Here is a 12107-nt window from a genome sequence, read left to right on the forward strand (position 1 = left end):
GCTTGTGATTTTTTTTCTTTTGAAACTCTTAACAATAGTTTGCAGTGGCATTAGGGATCGCAAGGTAAGAAATATGACATAGGAACAACATTTTGTGGGTTAGAGGATTTGAAACAAGCATTTCAGAGCATCACAAGATTACTGCTCATAGAGAGGAAGGCCCATCCCACATTCTCCTCCATTTCAGCTGATTCCTTCTCTCTTGAAGTGTCCCAGGATGTGGGATCTGGTAGTTCTTTGACTACAGAAATTACTAATGAAAATCTTTGTTGTACTTGAACCAAATTAAATCATAGCGATAAAACTTAAAATTAGATATTGTTTGCAGTTTTAAACCACTAGATCCTTTATTTTCTAAACAATTTTGCCACTTTGTGCTCCAGTTTGAGGCCTCCAGTTTGTCAGCTTTAGTAACATCACTGGATTTCCTTTAACTCATACCATGAGGAAAAACTGTGGCAGAAATACCAACCTGCAGCCTCTGTAAGTCTGCAACTGGCTTCACCTAATGACTCATAAACACACACAGACACTGACTCTCTTCCAAGCACCACCAAGTGGAATGTGATGAAAGCCTTGCCTTAATTCTCAGTGTTTCTGAAGCACAGCACCACAAGAAAATTCCACTGTCTCAGAGATTTGCTGCTCAACCCAGACAAGTTATTTACCTACTGGCAGGCTTGGGAGGGCAGCTATTTTCTTAGATAGGACACAGACATATGACACCTTTTTGAAAGAAGATGCCATCAGAATACAATCATTATTATTTTCCTTTAATAACATGTATTTTTTAGCTGTGTAAAGCAACAGGGTAGCTCCAGGATTCATCAAAGGCCTTTCTACAGTGCATTTTCACTGAAATATGATTCTTTTTCAAGAGGCTCCCCTATGAATGCTGCATGAAAACTAAAAGAGAAAAACAAGGCTGATACAGCTCCTTTTTTTTTCCTTTTTCTCTGCCTAGCACAGAATTTCTAATCACAGTTTTAAAACATCTGTGGCTGAATTTAGTGCTACTAAAAAAGCAATGGTAATGAAAAGAGCCATAGCCAAAGTGTGTGGGATATGTCTATGTAAGGTCCTGCTGCACTCAGCCTTATCTGACTTACCACAATTCTTGATTTCTTCTGCCTATTGAGAATTCCATGGCTTACCTTTCCAAAGCTCTTGACAAAATTATACTGTAGCACTTTGCTATCCTACTGATTATCTTTTGGCTGTTGTTATACAGCTGCTCTGTGTTAACTTTGAGAACTTGCTGTTTGAAGCCACATAATTATTTTGGGCTTAGGGCTCCTTGTTCTTTTTCCTGCATTTGCTCAGCTTCTGTCACAGGTGTGCTCTAGTCCCTGACTGATGTTCTGTGGTACAGTCACTGTTTTTAGAAGATATGAACCTCTCATGTCCTTAAGCCCCTCCCATTCAGAAGACAAAGACTGTAGCAGAAAAATTCAAGGGTATTGCCTCATGTCCTATTTAATGCCATTAAAATGGAAATATTTCTGACTCCTATAGTTCAGCATTCCAACCTCTGCTCAAGAGAGATATGTTGATGAGATCTATTTAAGAGCTTCTTAATTTCAAATGATCTTAATTAATCTTTTCTCTCAGTGATGCGATCCCCTCCGATAGCCTTTGAGTGAACTGTTTCTTTGTGTGAACTGTTTCTTTCTCTGAGGCTGCGACTCAAACACAGCCTTGTCCTAGAAGACAATCCCTAAGTGTCAGAAAGCATTCCACGGGCAGCTGCAAAGTAAAGAGGGGAAAGAAGCATCAAACATGCAGCCTCCAAGTGCAGTAGAGCCCCCATCCTGTCACTGTCCTGTCCCATTTGCTTATACATGCACGCCTCCACATTGCTCTTTTGGCAGCTGAGGAGACAAAGTCTAGGAGAATAGGTCTGCTCCACTTTATACTCAGAAAACCGTAAACCCACGATGATTACTAAGGCATTTAAAATTAATAAAACTAAATATACTTGGCTGAGTTAAGGTGGCTATGACACTTGGATATAAATTTATTTTTAAAAACCCACTTTCTTTGTGTGACCGATCTGCAAATGTTGTAGCAGCAGACCTCAGAGTTGCAACTGCAATAAAGGGCTGATGGGGTGTCAAGTGTTGCCCTTTTTTCACACTAGAACATTGAGCTGTCAACAGAAAGAGTGATCTGAGTTCTAGAAAACATTCTTAGTGGCACAGCTTTCCCTGCAAATGAGTTCTCTCAAGGATAGTGTAAGAGCCACTCTGGCATGTGAGGTTTGCTTTCCATTTCTTGGAGTTGTTGTAAATCATTAACTGTCCCTGAAATGTTGCTACAGTTGCTAGGCAGAGGCAGCTAATTTATTAAACTTCCATGTGGCAAGGAAATCCAGATTTAGGCATTTGGAAGACAACAGTTTAGAGCCAAGAGTGTAGAATGCAAGGAGAAAAGAGAAAATCTAAAATATACTTAGCACTATGTTTTTCTCCCAAAAAATAATTATGCCTAGTGACTTTTTGAGAATCTTTATATTATCACATATGGTAAATACTTAATTGGAGGCAGCTGAACCCACAAGAGTAATAATATTCCAAAGTTGCTGGATATTCTGATGTGACATCAATAGTTTTTTTTTTCCCCCCATTTAATAGATCATTCCTATTTTTTCCATGGCATGTTTTTGGAAGCAATTTCTCCTACTTTTTATCTTTCTATCCAACAATGTTCCTGGCAAGTTTTTTCAAGTAGCAGACTAGCTGATTTACTCTGCAATGTGCCATGCTGGGCAGCACACCCAGCAACTGATGCTGGAGTGCATTCATTATTTGCACCTTGAAAAATTACACAGTTCTGAAAATCTCTCCTTTTACTGGGCTGCTGAATTGCAGGTGTGTGTGTCATCATAGACCTCTGAGATATGGGAAGCAGAGAATTACTCTAGAATTTGAGAAGCTGCCCTACCTTCAGAGGAGAAAAGCCAGTTTCCCTGGATGTATGCTGTAAGTCTTTGCTTCTCATTTCTCAGATGCACAAACTTTTGTTTGGCAAATTCTATTCAATTTCTTTTCTTCCTCCCTTTCTTCTATTATTGTTAAGAGTGCAATGTGCAGCCAAGTTAAACTTCAGGACTCAGAAATTAGATGTCTCTCTCAATATGCCAATCTCTTTCACTTCCTAGCTTTTCATCCTATACCATTACAATTGCATGCCTGACAGCTTTTTCATGTTCATTTTACTGGATGTGTTCTTAAAAGAAAAAAAAATTATTTTATGTCAAATACAATTGGAAGGGGAAAGGCCTCCAACAATAACCTCCATCCCACTAACTATGGAAATAAGTTATCTGTAAATATGCCTACAATTATTTTTTCCAGAGAAAATATTATTCTTTAGTTCTCTAATGACAAAATATTCCATGAGGCCTTTCCCTGTGAATTTTATCTGAGTACAGAAGCTGATGGTTGAATCTTTACTGCACTTCAACAAGACAGGTGCAGTTTTCTGTGGACAGCACGAACCAGTGTTGTTTTAACCTCGTCATTTAAAATGGCCTTTCAATTGCCTGAGATGGGATTGATTTGAGGTATCCACATTCTGGAGGGCTTCTCATGCTTCCTATGGTAGCAGCAGTAACTGGGAAATAGGAAAAGTTGCTCAAAATAGTTTAAAAATAATTAAAGGATTGTTTAACTGATGTTAAGGCCAAAGCCAATTCACTCAGTGCAGATTTGATCTGTCAACACCTCTCTTCCCATAGGCACTGACAAACAGATGAACATAATTGGAATAGAAATGCAGAAAGATTTCAGATGTGTTGATCTGTTAATGCAGTGTGTTACATTCCCTCTGCATCCCCAGTCTGGAATACTTATCTTCTGTACACTTCATACTTTGAGCCCTTCTAGGTCTACAACCTAGTCTATCAAAAAACTTCTTTTTCTGGACAAAATTTAGACGTATAAAAAATTTAAGTCAAAATTTGGCTCAGAATCAAAATATTTTGTTTTGGAAAATTGCCCCTGAGACACTGCACACCTGCCAGAGATATTTTATTCACCAGGATGGCCATTGTCCCTCCCTGTGACACACACCTGCCATGCGCACGGGCCATCCTTTCTCACAGGACTAAGTGACCCTCTGACAAGTGCTACCGTGGGACACAGTGAAATGTAGATGTAGGGAAAAGGAGAACACCTCTGGAAACACAGAGCTGTTCTCCCCACCTCTCTACTAAAGGAGGTTACTGTGCCTCCTTTAAAAAACACACATAAATTGTTAACAGATTATTTTTTTTGTGGCAGGTAAGAAAATTAGAAAATACATGGCAAAAAATGTTTCACTGCAAGAATTTCGCCATCTTCCTGCCTATACCCCACTCCTGATTAAATTCACACATTCAAAGTAGCACTCTTTATATTATCAGGTATCTTCTATAAGCTGTTTTTATTCCTTTTATCTTCTTCCTACTTTTCCTCAGGAGCAGAGATTGTTGAACTGCTATTAAACATTATTTCTAGATGGAAAATAGGAGGAAAGGTTGATTTTCATTCCAGCTGAGCAAATTCTTTTAATTTACAGAACCTCCCAAGCCACTCTAATCAATTAGAGAATACATTTATATTTTGTTTTGATCATCAACTAATTTTGATTCTTCTAGTTTGTTGATTAAGCTCTGATTAAGCATCTGCCTCTGACAATATCCAGCCTTTAAGTGGTGTCATATTGAGAAGAATCCATTCAAAATACATATTTTCTACCTTTATATGGCACCCATTTGGAAAGCAATAGCATAAAGAACAGTAAAGAGAGAGAGTGATCAACAGCTAGCAAACAAATCCTATTCACAACCAAAAGTTCATTTACATGTATTGTGAATATTTCTATTTGTCTATGGTAAATCTTCAGATTCAGCTCAGGGATTACTGAATGGAGAAGTATAAGCAACTGCCTGGCATACTAATAGGAAAAATCCCCACACGGCACTCCACCTTTTCTGTACCACGGACTAAACCAGATTTTTTCAAACAATGGCACTGTCAAGAAAATGCTCACTGAATTAGCACTTTAGCTAGATATATTTTCATCTAAAGAACACTCTGATTAAGCAAGCTTATCTCTATAAAAGGGCTGTATTTTAAAGGAAGACAAATTAGTTAGGATAACACAAGGACTGATACATGCCTTGCCTATAGCATGAAGGAAATATTAAGAATTGTAGCTTCTTCTTTTTTTCGTCTTTACTTTAATCCCATCTTCATTTAATTGCATTCCTGATTTGTGACCTCCTTTTTGTCTCTGCATTTTCTTTCTCACCAGAAAAGAAACAGGAAGGATGGAACATGAGGGATGAATAGATCCAGGAGAAGCTCTGGGCTCAGCAAGGCCCTGGCTGCCCATGGTACATTGAAGACCAGCAGCACCAGACCCAGGATGATTCCATGGGCCATGTTCACTTCTCCTCATTGCTTTTTTCTGTGCTGGTAGCAAATGCTGGAATTCTGGGAGGTGGTGAGGGCCAGGAATGTGGCACCAGAGGCCCAAGCTGGGCTGAGCAGATGTCATCTTTTAACAAAGGTGGAACAGATACCAGAGGGAGGGTGACAAGAGATCAGGACCGAGTTTGGAACATGGTCACACACACAAAGGGCTGAGCTCTTGAAAGGATTTCTTGATAGTGTCAAAAGGACAAGTCAGACACGTGGTGGTTGACAGGACAGCAAAGGGCTGCTGCCAGGCTGGGAAGTCACAGATGCATTGAATTCCTGGCTGACGGGGGAGAAACTTAGAGGAGGGGAATCTTGAAAAATGCAAATGTACTTTAGATTTAGAGGAACTCTGCTCTCAAATAGCAGGGCCACATTACCACAGAAATACCTCAGGAAGAAGAGTGGATAATTGTTAAAATCATCAGACTGCAATGAGTTCTTGGTACGCGCTCTTTGATCTTAGCGATAGAGACACCGAGCTCCTGACACAGCCCAACAAACTCCCTTTTCCTGCCTCCTCCACAGCTGGCAGTTTTCCCTGTCTATTCACTCACTCAAAGACAGGTCCTACGTGCCACATGACTGGAATAAGCACTGGGTTCCATACATTAGTCCCTCTATTTGATAGAATTGAAAAAAGAAATTGAAAAAAGAGAAAGCTACAGAAAGCTGGTGTTGAGGGAAGACAGTTATTTATTTGTGTAGGGCACAGGGTTAGAAACGTATTCTTTGTTGAGGTAAAATAGGTTTTGAACACCTCTGATTAGCTGCACCTTCCTCTTTTACAATAGTAAAATTAAAATCCAGCAATGCAAAAAAAAAAATCACGTGAAGTCATAGGAGCAGTCTGACACATCTGATGTAGCATATCTCCTCCAGAGTAGCATATTCCTAAGATACCTCTTTGGTCTTGTATTTTCCCATAATCTATCATATCTGAATAAATGTAAACCCAAGACGTATTTAAAGCATTCACTGTTTTGAGATGGCAATAGAACCTGTGAATTTACCTCTCTCTTGCTCTCTACTCTAGTTATTAACATTCTGAGTTGCTTCATAATTAATAACTGCTGCAGGTGATTTGTAGGGAGGCGTAAAAATATGAAAAAATATTAGCTTTATAAATAGCAAGATAAAAATAAATAGCAATAGATCATGGCTTTGTCGTATTAACAGAAAGTGAAAAAATTCTTATCTCAAGTTTTCTGGTTCCTTTTCTCCTAAAAAATCTGACACCCACGTGCAAAATATTTACATTTTTCCCTTTTAATGGAAAGCCATAATTCTTCTCTGGTTACACAGTCTGGAGAAGAGATCTGGTCTATTAAGCAAGTGATCTTCCTTGAAATACTACCAATTATATATTGACCCAGGCTAACAAATCCATCCATATTACATGCAACCAAAACTCCCATCTGCTTAGGCAGTGACAAAAATCCACATGTGTGCTCTGAGATGCTCCCTTCTTGGTGTTAAGGATGCCATCCTGATGCCAACACACATTATCTGTTTTATAATGCAGATGCCACCATGAGAAGTTCAGTCATGCACACCTAACAGAGCTCTACATCTGTGTTTCTTACAGGGCTTGACAGTGCAGATTCTCAGACATTCCCTGGGTCTGATGGTTCCCATATCCAACCCTTCAAATCCCTAGTACAGGGAACACCATAAGTAAGCATCATAAGTAAGCTTACTTACCATATGTAAGCACCATACCTAAAAAAAGTCTATCTCAAAAGAGAAAAGTACTTTTTCCGGGGCATCCTAGTTGTGACTACCATCCATCCCTACCTCTGACTGTGGAATAACTGATTCAAGACAGACTGAATGAAAAAGGAGACCTGTAAATAATTTTCCATTCATGAACTGTTGCTTAAATGTGAACTATTTAGCAGTTCAAGAGAGGCTGGGTTGTACTTTCCAGCCAGTGGCTTTTACTGTTATGACTGTCCAGTCTTTTCCAATAAAAAACCTGGCTTTCAGGAAACCATGTCTTCTGCAACTAATCCCTTTTGCTCTAAAGGCTGCCTAGGGACTATTACACATGCTCAGGTAACAATGACAGATTTCAGTCTACTGCAGTTAAAATGTTTCACTTCAAACATGCTTTTAGACAGAATGCCAATATCTGTCATAATCTACTTCAAGCTCATGCTGAGTAGCCTCCTAGTCTTTGCTAGTTCTCCTGAGGACCAGGTTAGACAGTTCGCACAAGAAGGAGTTCCCATTTAAATGTATCAACCTTTCAAATCCCAGCCAGTAGCTACTATATGAGACAGTGAGCACATTGTGTCTGTGGGTGTATTCACACTAGTGAGGCCACGCTGGGTGTGCTTTCCTCTCAGTTTGAAGCTGTGGATTTGCAAAACACCAACACCTAAAGTGTCAGTCCAATTACATGTTCATGAACAACATTCTGTCCAAATAAGACATACCACACTGAATAACCAATTCTATTTGTTGGGCTTGATGATGACAAACTTTTGTCTCCATTTAAACATTTCTGTATGTTCTGCTATACCCCATAGTTTATGTTAAATTATATACATTTTACAGGCCAGGTAAGAAATCTAGTGAAATCACATAATGCTGATCTCACTGCAGAAGACCAAGTATCTTCTCAATTATAAGTAGTTTGCCTATAAAAAGACATTATATATAGGCTAGAGCTAGGATTTTCTGAATATCTTTGCATGTAGAATAATAGAAGTTCATAGCAGAATAATAGGAGTTCATAGTAGAAAAATAAAATTTCAGAGTGTTGTCTGGAAGCATCTTTTATCCTGAGCCCATTCAAACAGGGAACATTCAATGGAACAATCAGGGAAGTCTTCAAAAAGACAAGAGGTCTGAGGAAAACCCTGGATCCCTTTATGGATAGTGGCATGACAGCTTTAATAGTGGGAAGCTGTCTAGCTGATCTCAAGTTATGCTGTGGAGACTCTCCTCATTTTACACATATCTAGGGGAACATGTCAAAGTGTCTCCACAGGCCTCATTCTATGATGTGGATTTTGACACACATGCTGTTTGTAGTCAAGAAAGTAAAAGCTCCATAAAATCTGAAGGAAGCAGAGTGTCTAAATTGAATCTAAATGGGCTCCAGCACAGTAAAAACAAAAGCATTTCTTAAAATTAAACTCTCTTTTCAATCCCCTCAATAGTTTGTACTTGCATTTCACTATGCAATTTTGCTGATCAAGCACTCCTGAAATAAAGCAGTTGAACAGAGCAGGTTCCTATCTTCTAATGATAAAACAGAATAGAAAATGGAGATGACTAACAATCAGTTATTCACTTTTGCTGTAATTATGGTATTTGGCCAGTGGCTTTTATTGAGGTAGGTTAGAATTTATTGCTCACCTGAAATAACTGCTTCTTTTACATGAACTTTCTGAGGTTGCACTGGCCATTCAAGACATAGAAAATTTCCCAGGTGCCCATTTAAGAGTATGAAGATATCAAAAACTGGGTAATTCATGGAACTGTTTATAGGAAACCCAGGCTTTTTAACCAGTATGAAATAGTATACTGGTTCTACCTTAAATGGTGTGAAAAGCAGCTCATCCACAATGCAATCATACTAAGAAAATATGGTAATTCCGAGCATTACATAAGGAGAGCAAAATCTGACTACCAATCAGTGGAGAAAACAGAAAATTAATATCTTAATTCAGCAGAACTCCTTGCATGATTTCACTAGAACTGTACTTACCAGTTCAGCAGGAGTTGCTGCTGTGCACACAGCAGATGCCAAGTCTGCTTGCTGCTCCATGGAGGGTGAAAGAGTTATTGGAAGAACTGACAAAGTACTTCCACAGAACAGTGCAAAAAAAGACCCAGAGAAAATCCAATCACAAAATCATCCGACACCCACTGCAAATATGCAGAAGGCTCTCAGGAGCAAAAACAAGTTATTTTCTAAGTACAAACTGAAGGCAAACTTTAAAAATGAAAACCAAACAATAAGCATAAGAGCATTAGAAATAAATTTCTTAATTAGAAAATTAAGAACTTACTGTGGTTTTGGTGAATAAATCCTCTTAGGCTTGGTTTAATTCTGACTCTGTCACTTTCTGGGTTTTAGCAGATTCCACAGTCCCCTCTGTGCACCAGGAGAATGTCTCTGACACGCTGCACTTTGTCAGGTTGTCTGTCCATGTTCCTTCCAGCATCTGCACTGTGCCACGATGCTCCCCTTGCTGGGCTCCCCTCCCTGTGTGCCCCTGGGCTCTGGGAGCTGCTCTCCCAAAGCATTTTCAATAGCTCAAAGGGCAGAAGTGTTTCCCTTCCTTTCCAAGCAGTCTCTCATCTCACAGACATTTCCTTTCTGAAGAACAAAACATATGAATAAATAAAATATGTATTGAGCACCATGATATGGAAAAGAACTCTTCAATTTAAGTACATTTTTCTGTACATTTTCCCACATTTCCTTTTATCTCAGAGATTCTTTAGATTTCTAAATTATTTAAATTTGTGAGGATTTTAATTAAAGCAATAAAACTCCATATATATACACGTATGTATTCATTACAAACACAGTACAGATACAGAAGAACCCATCATTTTTTTGTGTACAGGTACTTTATTCCTTGCTAATGGCAGGCTCATGAAGACATGTATGATGGGAAGGAAACTTAACCAAACAGCTCATTATTAGTACTCAAAATTTTCTTATATTGCCACAGAGATGTGATTTGGCATCCTTGTATCTTAATTAAACAATCATTTAGGAAAATAAACATTTATTATCATCCATAACCTGTCTGATCATGATTTATAGCATTAGAATTTGCTTTGGTCCACCACCAATGGATTTGTTCCAGAATTATATAAAACATTTTATTGGCAGAGAATACAGATTTCATATAGCAACTGTGACTGAGTGCAGACACTAAATGTTTAGAAGGAAATTCTTTAGTAAATAAGATGTCCTCTGGAAAGAGTCCTTTCATTCACCTCCTTATCATCTCGGCCCAGCCCCTGCTGCTCCTCCAGGTTTTGTAAAGATCCATACTTGAACAGGCAAGAGATTCAAGCCAGTGCCGCCGCTGAGAGCAAGGCAGGCAGGCTTTGGTCATCAGGCAGATGGCAGCTTGACAATTAGCACATGCACACATTCACAGCACCTCCAGAAATGCTGCCTCTCCAGAGATGGAGGCTTGCTTGGAGCATTGTGGCAGGAGAGAAGGCTTAGGGAGCAGGGAGAGTGAAGCCTGAAAGGAAATGGGCTTCAAACTTGTTCCTGCTGCTGTGTAACAACAGCACACACTGCTATTACTGAGTAAGGCTGTTCAACAAGGAAATCACTGCTAGAGTGCAAGGTTAAAAACCCTGTCTTTGAGGCAGTAGTGTTGTAACACCTCTGCTCTCAGGACAGAGAAGCACTGCTCACAGTAGGTATTATATTATTAGAGGAACTGGTATTGGAAAGAATAAGTCCATTTTCCCCGTACCTTATTATTTCTCAGGTGGAATAATGTCCGTTCTCATTCTCTTCCTCTTCTCCTCCTCTTATTTCCAGCTTTTAGCCTGTCATTTTAATGTGCTTTTCCCTCCTCTCCCTACAACAGGGCTCCTGGCCTTAAATCTCCAAAATATTGTCTTACAGCCATCTAACAATTAAATAAGCTACCAGATTTAGAATGTAGTTACTGTAACCCATTACTTTTAGAACATCTATAAGACTTGGATGATTACCTCCAGTTGTTCCTTCCAATTGCAACTATTTTACGATTCTATGGTTATAATTTATAATCTTAAAAATTCACGAATCAAGATATTCTGTCTGCTGCAAAAAGAGAGAATGCTAGCAGATTTAAACAATTCAATGGTTTGGCCATTCCTTTTTAGGGCTCACAACAGTACTGTTGAGGGAATTCACCACAAATGGAAGGAGCAGATGCCTGGCAATCAGAAAAGTCAGTTAGTCATCTTGGTTTTATACTCAGTCCTTAAAGGTTCTCCAAATTTTCTGTCTTTTAAAAAACCAAAGCACCTCAGAAAAATACATTTTTATATGGATGGCTGGCAGAAGGGATGGCTCAGCTGAATTAAGCTGAGAAGTCATGCACTGGGTTCCAGTGAAAACAAACCGAGCCCTTAATTGATGCAAACTTATTTGGGGATCACTAAATATGTAATGACCAGAATCAGATTATTTTGGACCCTGGCCATGTTGTTCCCTACTGTTGGTGCAGTCCTTTGAGCAGATTGCTGAATTACTGCTGCTCACAGCAAACATTGAAAAACAACTTCTCAACTTTACTGTTCATATGCTCAGGAATCTCACAATGTCCAGCACAGGGCAAGCAATGAGAACTAGTTATTTATCTGGGATTTTGATGAGGGGGAAATGCAGTGCTTCTTCTGTTTTTTTTTTCTGGATAAAACTTAAAAAGCAGAGCTTTTCCATTGTTGTTTGTTTTTCTCTTGGAGGAGTCATTAAAACTGATTGCTCTGGCTGATTTACAAGAACTCAGGTTAAAACAATAAAGAACTAAAATGCTTGCTGAGAGGATAATGCAATTTGCTTTTCTAGTTATGTCAGTGCAGGTGGGCACAGCTCTAAGTCTGAGCATTCCTATAGAAAATATCCTCAAAGCATCATGTTAATAGACAATAGAAAACAGT

The sequence above is a fragment of the Zonotrichia albicollis genome, chromosome 7 (genome assembly GCF_047830755.1).
Source record: "Zonotrichia albicollis isolate bZonAlb1 chromosome 7, bZonAlb1.hap1, whole genome shotgun sequence".
Taxonomy (NCBI): Eukaryota; Metazoa; Chordata; class Aves; order Passeriformes; family Passerellidae; genus Zonotrichia; species Zonotrichia albicollis.